The sequence below is a fragment of the Esox lucius genome, chromosome 18 (genome assembly GCF_011004845.1).
Source record: "Esox lucius isolate fEsoLuc1 chromosome 18, fEsoLuc1.pri, whole genome shotgun sequence".
NCBI classification, from domain to species: Eukaryota; Metazoa; Chordata; class Actinopteri; order Esociformes; family Esocidae; genus Esox; species Esox lucius.
Window position 1 is genome coordinate 17,553,693 of NC_047586.1, and position 17,743 is coordinate 17,571,435.

At 41.8% G+C, this 17,743-nt stretch overlaps 1 protein-coding gene across 2 annotated transcripts in view; it reads left to right on the top strand.

The window, feature by feature from the left end:
- The window catches only part of lrfn2b (leucine rich repeat and fibronectin type III domain containing 2b), a 106,386-nt gene that overhangs the window by 64,581 nt on the left and 24,062 nt on the right, over positions 1–17,743 (top strand). For both annotated transcript variants that reach the window (XM_010882291.3, XM_020056037.2), the window contains one exon: positions 5,541–5,641. The gene's annotated coding sequence lies outside the window, so the exon portion shown is untranslated. The remainder of the gene's footprint in view (positions 1–5,540; positions 5,642–17,743) is intronic.

Consider the following 17,743-nt stretch of genomic DNA (forward strand, 5'->3'; position numbering starts at 1 on the left):
GCAACAATGTCCATAATGTCTATAATGTAAAAAATAAAATCTGAAAATTTATATATTAATACATTAATTACAAATTTGAAACAGAAAATAATTAATTGTGTTATTACTTATCCCCTTTAGTAAATATTTGGTAGAAGCACATTTGCAGGATTTACAATCATTTCTGTTTGGATATCTACCAGCTTTGCAAGTCTAGGCACAACAATTGTTGCCCATTCTTTGGAAACATTTGCATTCTCCATCAAGTTGGATGGGGACCTTTTGGTGAACAGCAATTTTCAACTCTTTTCCACATGATCTCAATTGGATTGAAGACTTAGCCACTCCTGGAGATTGCCCTTTTTAAACTACTCTATTGTGGCTTTGACTGTATGTTTTGGGTTATTGATAGACTGGAAGATGATTCTTCCAGTCCCTCAATAACCAGGTCAATAACCAGTTCCAGGTCTATTACAGACTTCTGCAGGTTTTCATACAAGATTTCACTGTACTTCACTGCAGCAATTTTGTCCCCTATCTTTACAATATTTCCAGACCCTGACAAAGAGTAGCATCCCCATAGCATGAAGCTGCCACCATCAAGCTTCTCGGTAGAGATAGTTTCTTACGACGATGTGCAATGTTAGGCTTTAGCGTTTAGCATTTGGGGCAGGAATCTCTATTTTTGTCTCATCAAACCATAGAATCTTACACATGGTCACCCACATATTTTATGGCAAACTGTAGCAGAGATTTGATGTGAGTTTTCTTTTTGACACACTCCCTTAGTGTCAAAAAGGCCATGTTTGTGAAGCACACAGGCTATTGGTGCAATATGCACAGTGTCTCCCTGTTCAGCCGTAGAATGTAACTCTTTTAGAGTTGTCATAGGCCTCTTGGTGGCCTCCCTAACTAGTGCTTTCTCATTCAAATACTCGGTTTTTGAGGACAGGTCTGTTCTAGACAAGCTTTATGGTAAAGGTCTCCACTGTGCTCTGGGGGATATTCAATGCCTGGGAATTGTTCTTATGTCCTCCCTATGATTGGTATATTTGAAGAACCTTATTCTGAATATGCTTTGAATATTCCTTTGCCTTGATGATATAGTTTTTGTTAGAAACTCTACTAACTAACGGTGTGCGCTCCAGAGATGGATATGTTTAACCCAAAACCATGTGAAACACATTGATTGTACACAGGTGGACTCCATTCTACTAATTACGTGACTTCAAAAGACAACTTGCTTCACCACAGTTCATTCAAGTGTGTCAAAGCAAAGCGAGTACCTATGCAACCAATTCTTTTTTGTTTAATATTTTTAATTTAGAACAATTTGTCGACTTTAGTTTTTAATTTGACATGATGGACTTTTTGTTTCGATCAGAGGCATAAACTCCTATTTATGCCCATTTTGATTTCAGGTAGTAACACAGCATTTGGAAAAATAAAATAATGAATACTTTAGTACTCTTTAAAATTGTTGCTTAAACCTTTTTGTGTGTTGTGCAGAAAGAGACAGACATCTCTATACTCTAGCATCGCTGAGACATCCGCAATCAGCACTACTGAGGTATAGGACAGATGGTCTACAGTGCTAAGGATGTTCCCTATATAGGGTCTGTGAGGACGTGTGCCTAACAGAGTCCTTGCTCTAAAGCAATGGGGATGTGGTTTATGGCACCTACATTTAAACAAAAATTGAAATCTGCTGAAAATGTAACATTGTAAAGTGTTTTTAACGTACTAAAATGAGAGACATCATTATAGAAATAGTTTATGCCTGAAGTTGTAGAGCAAATGGTCTCGCAGTGAAGGGATATTGCAGTCGTACACCCAAACTCATCCCAGTAAATATTGCAATTATTTACTTTAATCCAGACTGATGCACATCAAAGTACAATTAATAAGGTTACTGGAACGGCTCTAAATGTTTAGCTTAAGATGTTGCTTCCAAGGTAGCCTACATAGGGTTGCATAGGGTTGAATGATGCTACCATTATCATCAAAGTGGCCATTTGTTTTGCAATCTGAAACTCGTGCTCGACAGAGATATTGCTACAAAAGTGTTTTAATTGCAACTACACAAAATTATGTACATTTTTGTATCCCCAGACCTTACAATTGGTGTCCTGATGTAGACCGAGAACTTAACAATTACCCTTTTTCTTATAATATATAAGGTAAAAACCCATATAAAAACATTTGTGAAATTCTAACAGCCTTATTTATCAATTTCATTAGTAGAGCTACAAATTAGTCTGCTTGCGCAGTACAGCTTGGGTTGGTCTGACTGTGAAAGAGCAATGAGCCTTCGAGATTTAACTGTAGGTCATTCAGGGTCTCTGAGAAACAAGCAGGTAATTTGGGACATTGTTCAGTATACCCACGTTTCTAGGCACCACATTTGAAGGCTCTATTGATTTTAGAAAGATAACATGTATTCTCTGTAGTCTTCTGGGTTTTAAGGGGTTTTAAGGGCTAGAATTTGCTTTATTTCTTTTGGCTATTGATTTAAGAGCAGAAAGCAATCCGTCTTGTATGCTGTTAACATGTTTTTGAGTCTTGTTTCTTCTGAACTGGTTTTGTGAGAATATGAAGATACACAGTGAAAGATGTAATGTTGCTACCTGATAATGCCTTATAATCCACTGCTATCTGATTTATTATTTTCATCAACCTCTCTGTTTACATGAATGCAGCTCAATTCTTCACCCTAATATCACAGTTAATGAGTTTGGCAGGTGTGGTAGGATGTAATTACAAAGAGTATGTTATTAAACACTTTCTCATGGAAATCATTTTCTCTCAGCATGAATTTTCCAGAAGAAGTTCACCCATTTTTACAAGGGGCATTATTTTCCATCTCTTTTCCACACACATATATAAAAAAAAAAGAATACGGTATATATATGAATATGAACTATAGTTTGAAAGATGAACTACAGAAAGATCAGCCTTAGAGGGCTCCCAATTAAGATAACCATTCAGTTGTCTAAGAACGGCCTGTGTTGTTTGTGACGTTTGGAGCTATAGTTCCCCGATAACTTGTGTATAGTTCCGCGATAACTTGTGTAGTCTACAGCTTATGAAGTGCTTTGGTTATTCGGTTTTGTCCCTCTTCACTTACCATTCAATGAGACTGCTGTTGACTGTCCTACATTACCATACTCAGTGTGAGTGAGTCATGTTTTATCATCTCTCTCTCAGGCACAATTTATATGGCAGACGTGGTACATACAGTATCACCATTTGCCACATATCTTTGTAAGAGATTCAAACTTTAGCTGCTGGTTAATGAGTACATTGGCATAGATATGCATTTAATTTATATTCCGTTTGAGCTCCCACATGAGTTCACCTCATTGGTATATTCTATCAAGCAAGATTTGCAGAAATTGACATGCTGGGGTCTGCCCTAGGAGCCATTCTGGAGTGTGTTAAATCTTTGATGCAAAGCCTACAGAAATACACCCAGATACTGGTATCACCTCCCCTGCATCCCGTAAGCTGTGCTACAGATACGGCTGGAAACCAAATCCCCTTTGTGGGGCATTCAGCGATCATGATTCAGATTCCACTCCTTTAAGGAGGAATCAGAGTTTCTAATTATTCTGCTCTGGAAATATCTATCGAAGCTATTGAATGCAAGTCAATACTGATGTTATATGTATAGCAAGGATTCCCAACATAGGGGACGCAGCCCGAAAATGAAGCGCATGAGCTTCCTGTGTGGGGGGGGGGGGTCATTTCAGTGTTAATATTTGTTTCTTATCACTAGTTAATTTTTTTATATTAAACAGGGAGCCCTGGTGGAAAACGTTTGGGAACCCCTTCTATACAGGCTTTTTATGATTCTACCAAATAGCATGTTGTGAAGCCGGAAACCATTATGCAATAAATCATACTGTACAAGGGGGTAATTGATGACTGCATGTACAAAAACTAAATCCATTGGATTCTCTTAATTCCTGTGGTTATTTAGAGTGGGGAGAACAAGTATTTGATACACTGCCGATTTTGCAGGTTTTCCTACTTACAAAGCATGTAGAGGTCTGTATTTTTTATCATAGGTGTATTTCAGCTGTGAGAGACGGAATATAAAACAAAAATCCAGAAAATCACATTGTATGATTTTTTTATAATTAATTTGCATTTTATTGCATGACATAAGTATTTGATCACCTACCAACCAGTAAGAATTCTGTCTCTCACAGACCTGTTAGTTTTTCTTTAAGAAGCCCTCCTGTTCTCCACTCATTACCTGTATTAACTGCACCTGTTTGAACTTGTTACCTGTATAAAAGACACCTGTCCACACACTCAATCAAACAGACACCAACCTCTCCACAATGGCCAAGACCAGAGAGCTGTGTAAGGACATCAGGGATAAAATTGGAGAAGTTCAAGATGACGGTCAATCTCCCTCGGTCTGGGGCTCCATGCTAGATCTCACCTCGTGGGGCATCAATGATCATGAGGAAGGTGAGGGATCAGCCCAGAATTACACGGCAGGACGTGGTCAATGACCTGAAGAGAGCTGGGACTAAAGTCTCAAAGAAAACCATTTGTAACACACTACGCCGTCATGGATTAAAATCCGGTAGCGCAACGCAAGGTCCCCCTGCTCAAGCCAGCGCATGTCCAGGACCGTCAGAAGTTTGCCAATGACCATCTGGATGATCCAGAGAAGGAATGGGAGAAGGTCATGTGGTCTGATGAGACATAAATAGAGCTTTTTGGTCTTAATTCCACTCGCCGTGTTTGGAGGAATGAGTACAACCCCAAGAACACCATCCCAAACGTGAAGAAGGGAGGTGGAAACATCATTCTTTAGGGATGCTTTTCTGCAAAGGGGACAGGACGACTGCACCGTATTGAGGGGAGGATGGATGGGGCCATGTATTGTGAGATCTTGGCCAACAACCTCCTTCCCTCAGTAAGAGCATTGAAGATGGGTTGTGTCTGGGTCTTCCAGCAACGACCCAAAACACACAGCCAGGGCAACTAAGGAGTGGCTCCGTAAGAAGCATCTCAAGATCCTGGAGTGGCCTAGCCAGTCTCCAGACCTGAACCCAAAAGAAAATCTTTGGAGGTAGCTGATAGTCCGTATTGCCCAGCGACAGCCCCGAAACCTGGAGGATCTGGAGAAGGTCTGTATGGAGGATGAAATCCCTGCTGCAGTGTGTGCAAACCTGGTCAAGAACTACAGGAAACATATGATCTCTGTAATTGCAAACGAAGGTTTCTGTACCAATAAGTTCTGTTTTTCTGATGTATCAAATACTTATGTCATGCAATAAAATGCAAATGAATTACTTAAAAATCATACAATGTGATTTTCTGATTTTTTTTCCCCCGATTCCATCACTCACAGTTGAATAGTACCTATGATAAAAATGTCAGACTTCTACATGCTTTTTAAGTGGGAAAACCTGCAAAATCGGCAGTGTATCAAATACTTGTTCTCCCCACTGTACACAGCTTACAAATATCAGCTGTATTTTAGCTGTGTGTGTGTGTGTGTTAACGGATAACATGATTTGTGTTTCCCATGTGCTTAGGTTGGCCATCCCCTCTGATGTGGTGGTAAGAGACATTCTGTCTGAGATTGACGGGCATCGCCCCGTGCGTGAACCTATGGCAGTAAACCATTGCAATCCAGGTAAGAACCACAAAGCACACCACAGATTCTGAGTTGTTTTTGGAATCCACTCATCTCCCACACCTACATCCCCCCTGAAGGCGTTAGCCCACATTATACACAACGTTCTCTGGAGGAAAACCAAAGGCTTTTGGCTTTGAAGGAGAAAGTATCTGGAAATGAAGGGTTTAGCTGGTACGAGGTTGGACTGATGATAGTTGTAAGTATTGGCGTGGCAGAGTGGAGGGGGTTGAGCGGCGCTGGACATGTAGAAGCGAGCAGCTTCCCTGGGGTTTAGGATTTCTCTCAGACTAACCCGTAACGGGAGGGGATTTCCTGCAGCTTGGTAGTTATTGAAAATCAACAGGCCTTTTTTTTTCTCCAGGATCACACGGATTTTGACCCTGACCATATGAAATCAAATCTATAACCTCCTGGGAATGCAGGAGCCGGCCAAGGGTAGGAGGGTCTGCCGTTAAATGAAAAGAGCTGAAGCTTTTCTCAGAACTAATGACTACAGAATCCGACTTTTTGACCATGGGAAAATAAACGCTGACTTTTGTTGGTTTGGTTTAGGCATTAGTTCCAAGTGGTTAAGGTAAAGGCCACACAAAAAAAATGTGGGGTTATTTTGATGACCCAGCTTCTGGATTGAAGGCAGTATCTTCAGTGTTTTAATTTCCCTTTTTTGTTGATGCATGGATATTGATGTGACACTCTGGGTCAGATCAAAACACTGAAAGCATGGCTTTGTAGGGAGGTGGCTAGAAGTTAAAGGATTTTGTCCAAACATGAAAGCTAGTGTAATTCTGGTTCACCTGTCCTGTTGTTTTATCATGTTAAGGTCGGACCACAACCCTTGTGTGGCATCACATGAACCTGTACAGATTCCAATGTTGCGATAAATTAACCGCAACTCAGGGTTTAATCCAATAGCTGGAGTTCCAGCAAACCTTCCCTCGCTCGAACCCGCTGCAAGCCAACTTGATAGTAAACACACTGTTTTCATTTGTGACTAGTTTTGAAGGCTGTTCTTGACATCTATGGTGACATAGATGAACATGTATAATTGTCACAACCAGTTTGTTTGCCAGAAGTGTTAATGTTTTTCATTTTCTTTGCTAAACGCACACCTCTTTCTTGAAAAGTAGGTTGGAGTCAGGTCACTGAGGACGTTTGGATGTAATTTTTATTCTGGACTTTGTTTTGGGTGGATTGTTTAAACTGGCCTCATCCAACTTAAAAAGCAGAGATCTTCATAAATACTGTGGTTCCATACTGCAAATGCAAATGAGTTTTATTTATGCAGAAAACCATCACTTACAGCCATTTTAGAATTGTTTGTATTTCCTTATATACAGCATTAGAATAAAATAACTATTACATTGTGAAATACATGCTCTCTCTCTCTCTCTCTCTCTCACACACACACACACACACACACACACACATTGACTATTGTTTTATCAATGAAGCTAATTCTTATGCTTTTGTTTTAATCTTAAATGTATTGCAATTAAACAATATTTGGCAACATCAGGTCCAATGTATTGGCAACAATAAAATAAATTGGCAAAAATGAATTCCGATTAATGGAGTTAACTTGATAACTTCATCACCCAGGCCTGTGCAGTACCATGGTGGGAGGCAATCCCACCATACTGACCCACCCCGACACCATAGCTAGCCCTGCCTTGTACTCAGTAATGCTTCCTCTGGCAGGAAAGGATGATGCAATTTAATGTCTGTATATGAATTGGGAAAAATCTATTAAAGATGCCAGTAAAAACACTGTAGTGGCTGTAGGTGAAGTTCCATGTTTCTCTATTGTCTTGTCAGTGATAGGTGATAAGCTATCTTAATCATAGTTTGGCCGGTAAGGGAAGAGAGAGGAGATATTGGAATTTGCAATCCCGTCTATCAGTGAATGTGAACCGGCCAGGATTTGAGCTGAGGAATTCATAGAATTTCATGGGAATTTAATGTTCGATACACCCTGCTTTAGGGAAGAGACTGAGAAAGTAAAGTACATAAATTCTTCTTCTGGAAATGTAATTGCATGGCTGTTAAAGTGATTTACAACTGAATTGCAATAAAATCTTTGAAAGAAAATTGTAATTGATTGCTGCCATAGACATTTCATACAGAAAATCGTATTTGTATTTTCTGAGGTAAAAAAGTGAAAACCCTAAAAATCAAATCTACATATGTATTTACCTAACAGATTTTAGGCTTTTTGCTCTTTTAGAAAAACATCTGACAATGCTGTGGTAGAGTATTTCTCCTCTTTTTTGAGAGTGTGTGTGTGTTGGTAAACTAGTCCTTCCTGTATTTTCTAAGAGAGCTGGTGAAGATCATAATTTATAAGCTATACTAGATGAGGCCACTGAATGAGGGACTATGAGGGTTAATGGATAATGTCTGAGTATACAATGTAGAAAGACTCTTGACAGACATTATTTATTACATGACCATGGATGTAATTGAGCAGTATAATTTCAGAGGAAAGAAAGATAATAATCTCCATCCTCTCTCACGTGAATATCTGGAACAGAATACGGGAAGATTGAAAATCTATTTCAAAGCCTATTGAAAGGGCTTTGTTTATCTGGTTGAAATCCTATGATTGCTAATGGTTCGGCTGAAATCACATATTGCATATTTACCAAGCCAAAACACTACCACTGTGTTCAGGGGTGACTTCCAATGAAGAGAAAGATGATTTGCCTCATCAGTTCGAGGGCAATATAGCATTTAAATAAATTGAAATATTGTAATCAAAATTGTACCCCTGTGTAGAAGAGTCGGAAGGCTATTAACTTGGTGTACACATAAATACACAGTAGAGAACTCTGCAGAAAACAGTCTGGAACATTCCAGGATCAGCAACGTGAGGTACTACTCTATTTAGTATATTTAGTTGTTGAGTTTCATACAACATGTATGTCTCTATTTTAACAGAGTGCAATGGTAAATCATACGGCTAACAGTAGTGTTATAGGTCTCAGGCCTGTTTTTAACTAATACTCATGGTAGGAACTATGGCTGACAGCAGCCGTGCAAGAGATTGGTTGTGGAGACAAGACATTTCCAGGGAGTGGACAAAATAACTGAAACATATAACCACATTTTAATATCAAGGACCAAATAAGGAGTTGGGCCACACTTTGCGTTCAGATCAGCTCCCATCCTTTTTGGAATGCCGTCACCTAAGTCCTGAACTGTGTATAGTGGGTTAGGTAGGTCCAGGAAAGCCTCCAGTTCTTTGAGAAATGAAGGAGGTGGAAACTGACTTCACACTCTGTGCTCCAAAACTTGCTTTAAATCTGATGTTTGGTGATATGTGTTTAAAACCATCCTGGAGATCATGAATTACTTTTGAATTAAGGTGTATGGGAGCATCATGATGGAATATTGGAGCATCATGATGGAATAGTGTGGGAACAGTGTTGGAACTTTGGGTGCATCTGGTATTGGAAAATACAGAGCTCCAATAAATGTACTGAACACTTAAATCACACGTCGGGTCTCGATGAACAAAATATATTAAAGATCAAAACCTTTGCTGTAGATTGTGTAATTCGTTGAGAGCAGAATGACGAAAAAGCGGTCAATGAAAACAAAATCACTCACCGATTGAGGGCTGGATTCAAACTATTCAATTGAAATCACAGGCTTAAACAATTGAAATCACAGGCTGTTCCAACTTGCGTGTATTTCATCACAGCCAACTCATAATGTGACTCAGTAGTGTGTATGGCCACCACGTGCCTGTATTCACTCCCGACAACATCTGGGCATGCTCCTGATGAGCATGCCCATCAGTGATCAGGGCATCAGTGAGCTCCTGGACAGTCTGTGGCTCTACTTGGCGGCATCGGATGCACCGTTACATAATCCCAGAGGTTCTCAATTGGATTCGGATCTGAGGAACGGGAGGGCCAGTCAATGCCATCAATGCCTTCGTCATCCAGGAACTGCCTACACACACTGGCCACATGCTCCAGGAGGAACCCAGGGCCCACTGTACCGTCATTTTCATCCCGGTACCTAACCGCAGTCAGGGTATCGTTGGCTCGCACGTGGAGATCCGTGCGACCCTCCAAGGATATGTCTCTCCAGACTATCACTGACCCACCGCCAAACCGGTCATCTTGGATAATCTTGCAGGCAGCATAACGTTCACCGCGGCGTCTTCAGACTCTTTCACGTCTGTCACATGTGCTCAGTGTGAACCAGCTATTATTAGAAAATAAAACGGGTCGCTGATGGCAGACCTGCCAATTCCGGTGTTCTCTGGTGAATGCCATTCAAGATGCACGGTGCTGTGCTGTGAGTACAGGTCCCACTAGAGGACATTGGGACCTCATGCCACCCTCATGGAGTCTGTTTCTGACAGTTTGGTCAGAAACATGCCCATCAGTTGCCCGCTGGAGGTCATTTTGTAGGGCTGTGGCAGTGCTCCTCCTGTTCCTCCTTGCAGAAAGGCATTGCACTGGGAGTCACAGAAAATCATCTTGCGATGGCACATATGGATATACCATCCTGGAGGAGCTGGACTACCTGTGCAACCTGAATGGACTACAGGTACCACCTCATGCTACCAGGAGTGACAAGGACACTAGCAAAATGCAAAACTAGAGAAGAAATCAGTCAGGAAGGATAAGGAGAGAGCAATATTCTGTGGCCACCACCTGCAAAACCATTCCCTTTTTGTGGGTTGTCTTGCTGTTGCCTCTCCAGTGCACCTGTTGTCATTTTCATTTGCACCAAAACAGGTGACATTGATTCAAAATCGCTTATGCTTCCTAATTGGACATATTGATATCCCTGAAGTTTAATAGACTTGGTGTTATATTGTGATGATTACGTGTTCCCTTAATAGATTTGAGCAGTGTATATATTCCTTGTCCATTGTACAACCATGCAGAGCATTCATTAGACCCAATTACTCCCACCTGATGAATGCCCATACCATTATGGATCCCCCACGATGTTTATCAAATGGCAGCAGACATTGTGGGCTGAAGGCATCCATTGGCTATCTACAAGCGCAAACCCACCCGGATGTAGGAAATAGGGTGAGACCATATTACCTTTTGCCATGACTCAGATATTTATTTTTTGTGCTCCTTACACTAAGGTATGTGTCTTTGTGGGCCTTGGATACAAGCGGTTTTCTGAATGGCAGCCCTGCCATAAATTCCAGCTTTGTGAAGCTCACGAAGTGCAGTTTTCCTTGAGACTGGGTCACAGAGAGGCTGATTAAATTTTGTGGAAGTTTTTGAGGCTGTACTTTTGGAGCATTGAGCAACTATCCTGTTAAGTGTCCTTCTGTCCCTGTCAGTCCGCTTCAGCTTGCCACCACTGTTTCTCTTTGCCAATACAATTTCTCCATGTTCAGCAGATGCAGTCATAATTTTTCAGACTGTTCCCCTTGACACATTGAATCATTTTGTGTAGTGCTTTATTGTGCAATAAATGCTAATAGAAATATATCAGTAAGGCTAATATCTTCTGATTAATAAAGGCCAACCAATAAATTGGTGGGACTGTAATTCATACAACACTATACTAAATAGCCTAAATAGCCTAATTTTTCACAGAAAGGACACACCTCAGAAATAGCCACTGCTTCCACCTCAGTGCATGCAAACACAGTCAAAGACAGACACATGACCGATCCTGGCATTCAGGTTTAAAAATAGCAGAGCGCTGACCTTAAATAATCAAAATTGCAAATGAGTTGACAATTGTACTGGTTCAAAGCCGGCCGAATATAGAGCCATAAGTGTCGTTGTTTGCCTTGGCGGATCAGCTGCGTAAATCAGGTGGCTTGACATCCTTGGTCCAAAAAAAAGCGAGAGAGAGAGAGAGACACACTCACAGAGACGCACAGAGAGAGAGAGAGAGAGAGAGAGAGACACACACACACACACACACACAGAGACGCACAGAGAGAGAGAAACACACACAGAGACGCACAGAGAAAGAGAGAGAGAGAGAGAGGGCGAGAGAGAGGAAAGCTCTGGCAGAGCAGCAGCCATGGCTCCTCATAGTTGCCATATGGTCACTGTCAGCTGTCATCCCCGGCCTTACACACACTTTCACAGAACAGAAGGAAAGGAGGGAGGAAACATCCGGCTCAGTGTCACATTCTCTGACACACAGACCTACACACACACACACACACACACACACACTCTGTGATACACTATATGCAAACACATACAAGAAACTTCTGAAAGAAAAGTTAGGAACTTGAGTAAATCAAGGATTGTGAGCAGGTGCTCCCACACAGGTGCGGTCTTAGCATAACATCATGCTTAAGATCATTTGACCATTATTAAATATTGTACAGACTGGAAGAGGCGTGAAGAAGCTGTAGTAAGGAAGAGGACTTGACGATTTCTCATGAGAGGCTCCGGCCGTCTCCGGCAATCAAATCTCAACTCAACACTTCTGGGAGATTCTGGAGCGATGCCTAAGACTGTTTTCCACATTCAAAAAAACACACAAAATGATGGCCATGCTCATGAAAGAATGGTGTCCTATCCCTCCAAAATAGTTTCAGATGCTTCTGAGAATCTATGCTAACTGTTGCTGTTCGGCTTGGCCAGTTTGGTCCAAAACCCTTTTATCGTAATACATTTTTGAAAATCAAATTTTCTCTAAATTTTGTTATATACAATACATCTAGTTAGAACCTTATCAATTCCAAATGGGTCATGCGTCCTTGAGTACAAGCAACATAAAGCCAGGCTGCATCTCATCACACTCGTCTCTTGACCAGGAAGTCAGCCTAACCAATGGAGAAAACACCGTCGACCTCAGTAAGCTGGCTGGCAGCCCAACCTGCTACAATGAGTCAGTGGAGTGCACTATAAGAAAAGTACTCCCCTACCCATCTGCCTTACCGGTTCGCCCTGGCCTGGCTCTGGGGAATGCAAGGGTCCCACATTGATTTACATTTTATTAGTGGTATGCACAGGGTACATATTGAATACACCATTTGAATGCTTTCAAGTTGAATTCCTTTCAAGATCCTTCATTGAAATTGAACCCAGGGTGTAGTGGTGCCACTCCCAACTCCATCAGCTCCATATTAATTCACTTGGTGGTTTCATTATATTTCCTTCCTGCATGTGCATGCACAAACACATAAGCTGATCAATCGCCAAACCCATGTGCATCTCCATTGGCTGTATCTGACAACATATCTTACTCTGGCATTCTGATCGCAAAGACTACTTCATTCAGAGTGAATGTAATCAGCCACATCATTGCTGTTGAAAGGAGATGTCATCGGGAGGTGTCCTTGGGGGAATCCCGTAAACTGGAGGGGGAATCCGGTATAATCAGCAAGACAACAATACTCTGTCTTTCTCCGTCGGTCGCGGGAGAACTTCTCTTCTGAAGAATGTATTTTCCCAGGGACCTCTGTTTGGTTCCTCTGCGAGCCTCACTGAGGTGTCTGGTGCTCGTCCAAAAGGATTAGTTATTTGATGCCGACAGCCAGTTGCGTAGGTTTCTTCTGCAGTGTTCTGGAGAATTGTGCAGTTGTGAGGAGTGCAGCACAGGCGGCTGTATGGGAGGCAGAGCTCCTCTGTAATCCCTAGCAATGGGACTCTGTGTCCAACCAGCGCAGGAATATGTGTGGGAAAGTGAGGGGATAAGGACTTGCTGCGGTGGAGAAAAGCATTCAAATGGAACAAAGAACAGACGAAGCGCTCTCTGTTTTGTGTGGGCACGCACACACACACTTACATGCACACGCACACAAATGCACGGATACAGGGGGGGAGAGAGTACTGACATGTCCTGCTCAAGTAGACTCACCGTTACTTTAATAAAATAAAATAAAAAGTTACCAAAATAAAGTTCAACATATATTTGTACATGTTTAAAGTAATTGTGTATCCCCTTATGAGTAACTGTTGCCCTTTAGACTGCCTGTATCCTCTTAATGAGCAAACATAGCCCCTAAATGAGTTATTGTAGGCCCCCCCCCCGGAAACCTTATTGCGATGTGTAATGGAGTTTGTAAACTAGGTGTTGTCCAACGTTTTAATGTCAAGGATCCTATGGTGTTATGAGCCCCCTGGATGAGGACCTCCTGCTAAACATGTTTTTTTTTCTAACCCAGCAATTAGGTCCAGAGAGCCATATGCTGCTTGGAGCTCTGCAGTGAATAAAAAATGTCAATCTTACAATTTTATACATTCTGCTATGGCTACTGACAGGTCCATGAAATCTGAGCAGCCCATACTGTTAGGGGGGGGAATAAACAGTAATTGTATGATGGCAAGGATGGAGATCTTTGTTCCAAATAAAAGATGTGTGCTTGCTTCAAAGTCCTCAGAGCAACAGCTAAAAAAAGAAAAACAAGTATGTTATATTTATTCGGATTTGGGCACAGATTGGTGGTTACTTGGCGATAGGCCTCTCAACTTTGTGGTTTATGCGCATTTTCCAGGAATATTCATATCTTGTTACTCACTGTATTTATCTATCTCGAGAGTTGAAGATTGCAAGCTTTCCATTCAACTCCTTTCCATGCTTTTCTTCCAATCTGGAATTGAACGCCTTAATTAACTTTGGATGTGTCTGATTTGCCTAAGGGAGTCAGTAGAGCATGATGGGACAAGGAAATCCCTGCTGACAATTCCTCCCTTCTCCACTGGAAATGTTGGTGGGTTTGCATTTTCGAATGGGGTTTCCCAGCCAATCAAGGCTCATTTTGTATGGGGTTTCCCAGCCAATTGAGGCTCAAACCTAAATATATTGCATTTTAAATGTACCTAAAGTAATCTTTGGATACAGTCTTGTCAGTTGAACAGTTGTGTCCTCACTTCTGGTCTAATAATTTCTCCTTAAACATCCCATTAAATTCCCGACATGGTTATGAATGTGCTTTTCATATTCTCCGAGAAATAATTTACATTTAACCCTATCCAAACAGACTATTTTTCAAAAGTGAAAAGGGTTAAACAAATAAAAATGATATATTTCATTGCTTCATTGCTGTACATCTGGTTTTCAATCCATTGAAATTGATAAAGGAGAGAGGAGATTACTGTACAGAAGGAATGTATAATATGAGTTGCAAAGAGAAACATCTATATGTAATAGATAACCAACAGCACACAAAATACAGAGTGGTTGTGCTACCCTAGGCTATATGGCATTATTATGGATAAGAGAGCCTTTTTATTTGTCAAACGGCAGCCACACATCAATCATGTTACCAGAATAACCCTGAATGTTTCTTTAAAAGCTCACCTTTATGCACTTCCACTATCCTATGACGGGAAGTTACTCATAACTTATTTAATCTGTGACCTAGTAAACTCTGTTTGCCTGAGTCGGAATGTGAGATACAATGGTTATTCTATCCATTTTTGTGCATAAACCTATTTCCACCGCCATTCCTTGCTGAATTCAATGTATTCACATAAAAATCCGACTGTTCCAAAAAAACATGTCTATCAACATAGTACTGACATGTCATGTTTGCACCACACTTGGAATATGATTCATATGAGAACAGTAGTCTTAGATGAGTCTTGACAATATGAGTGTAGTGATTATGTGACTGGAGTTGACATGTAAACATGCAAAGCATTTCAAAAGACATTGATACAAAAAAGCTCCAAAACAAGAAAGCAGCTAGACTTCATTTAGTACACTGCTCAAAAAAAATTAAGGGAACACATAATCATCACAGTATAACACCAAGTCAGTTAAACTTCAGGGATATCAATCTGTCCAGTTAGTAGGCAATTGTAAATCAGTGTCACAAGTTTTGGTGTGAATTAAAGTGACAACAGGACGACAACCCCCAAAAATGGAATGGTTTTGCAGGTGGTGGCCACAGACAATTGCTCTCTCCTTATCCTGCTGATTCTTCTCTAGTTTTGTGTATTGCTAGTGCCCTTGTCACTTCTGGTAGCATGAGGCGGTACTTGCAGCCCATTCACGATGGACAGGTAGTCCAGCTCCTCCAGGATGGTACATCCATAAGTGTCGTCGCAAGGTTTGCTGTGTCTCCCAGTGCAGTCTCAAGAGCACGGGGGAGATACCAGGAGATGAATGAGAAGAGCTGGACAGGGCCATAGAAGGGAATCAACCCAGCAGCAGGACCGGTATCTGCTCCTTTGTGCAAGGAGGAACAGGAGGAGCACTGCCAGAGCCCTACAAACTGACCTCCAGTGGGCTACTGGTGTGCATGTTTCTGACCAAACTTTCAGAAACAGACTCCATGAGGGTGGCATGAGAGCCCGACCTCCTCTAGTGGGACCTGTGCTCACAGCCCAGCACCGTGCAGCTCAATTGGCATGGCATTCCCGTTTTCGATTGGCATTCCCTTCCACCATAGGTGCCCCATTTTCACAGATGAGAGCAGGTTCACACTGAGCACGTGACAGACATGAAAGATTCTGAAGACGCCGTGATGAATGTTATGCTGCCTGCAGTATCATCCAGCATGACCGGTTTGGCGTTGGGTCAGCGATGATCTGTGGAGGCATATCCTTGGAGGTTTGCACAGACTTTCAGGTGCTAGACAACAGTACCCTGACTGCTGTTAGGTACCAGGATGAAATCCTCTGACCCGCTGGTGCAGTGGGCCCTGGGTTTCTCCTGAATCAAATTGATAACCTCTGGGACTTTATGTATCGGTGCATCTGGCGCCGCTAAGTAACACCACATACAGTCCAGGAGCTCACTGATGTCCTGATCCAGATCTGGGAGGAGATTCCACAGGACACCATCCACCGTCTCATCAGGAGCATGCCCAGAGGTTGTCAGGAGTGCATACAGGCACGGGGGAACAGCCTGTGATTTCAAATGTTTGCTTTGATTTTCGGTTTGAGTTTGAATCCAGCCCACAATGGGTTGGTGATTGTAGTTTCCATTTGCCATTTTTACATCATTTTGTTCTCAACGAATTACACAATGTACAGTAAAGATTTTGATCTTTAATATATTTCCTTCATTGATACACAATGTGTGATTTAAGTGTTCCCTTAATTTATTGAGCAGTGCATTTTTCTTTGCTGCCCATTCAGTCCCACATTCTGCCATGTGTTTTTTGTTAATTGTCCATTTAACTGGCTGACGATCACTCTCTCATTGATCCCAATACTTTCCCTCACTCACACCCTCCCAACCTACACCAATTCACCACCAGTCATGGAAAGAGAGCTGAAATATTAGTGAACAGAATAGTTGTAATCGCATACATGAACAAACACACACACAAACACAGTCTCACTCTCATTTAGTAAGCCTTAGTCTTCTACAGCACTTTGTTTTATTGAATGCAATGAAGGAAGCAGTCTGCATTGATAATCACTCCTCTGCTGTGATCATTGAAGGTGTGCGTGCGTGCGTGCGTGCGTGCGCGTGCGTGCGTCCATCCGTAGCTCATACGTTATTACACAACACCACTGTTGCATTGCGCAGAGGAAGCCTGCTGGATTCTAGTGGCAGCTGTCGCCCCGCTGAAGAAGACAAGCTGAGGATAATTGTTGTTAATTGCTGTGGGAGACATTATTTTCACAGTTCCACCGGCCACACAACATGACGTTTTGTGTATGTGTTTGTGTGTGTGTGTGTGTGTGTGTGCACACATATCGAGGGCGCGTAGTGTGACTAAGACACCTGGAGAACATAAACAGGAATCTATTTCTGCTGGCTGCAAGCTGGCACTGTTGCAATTGGTTAGATTTCTCCAAGAGGATACCGTTTCTTAATTCACATTTATTGGATAAGTTATAGTCCAAATGCTTGGGTTGATTATTGCCACGCTGTCCGTATTCCTCACTGGTACTCAAGGGTCATGGGATGGGAAAGGGAATATTTGCCCGAACACAAGAGTTGGCCTTTGCTTTTAACCCTACACATACCTTGCCGGTTCTGGGTTTCGATCTATCAACCTTTTAGCTACCGGTTCCAAACCGATTCCACAAAGGGCCTAGTGTATGTTGGGTTTAGTTTTCTTAAACCAGTGCGCAATTAAGACATATACAACCAGGTGAGGGAAGAACCTAACCAATTAGCAACCCAATTATTCAAGGAAAAGGGAAGAGAGGAAACCTGCAGACAGCCGGCACACCGTGG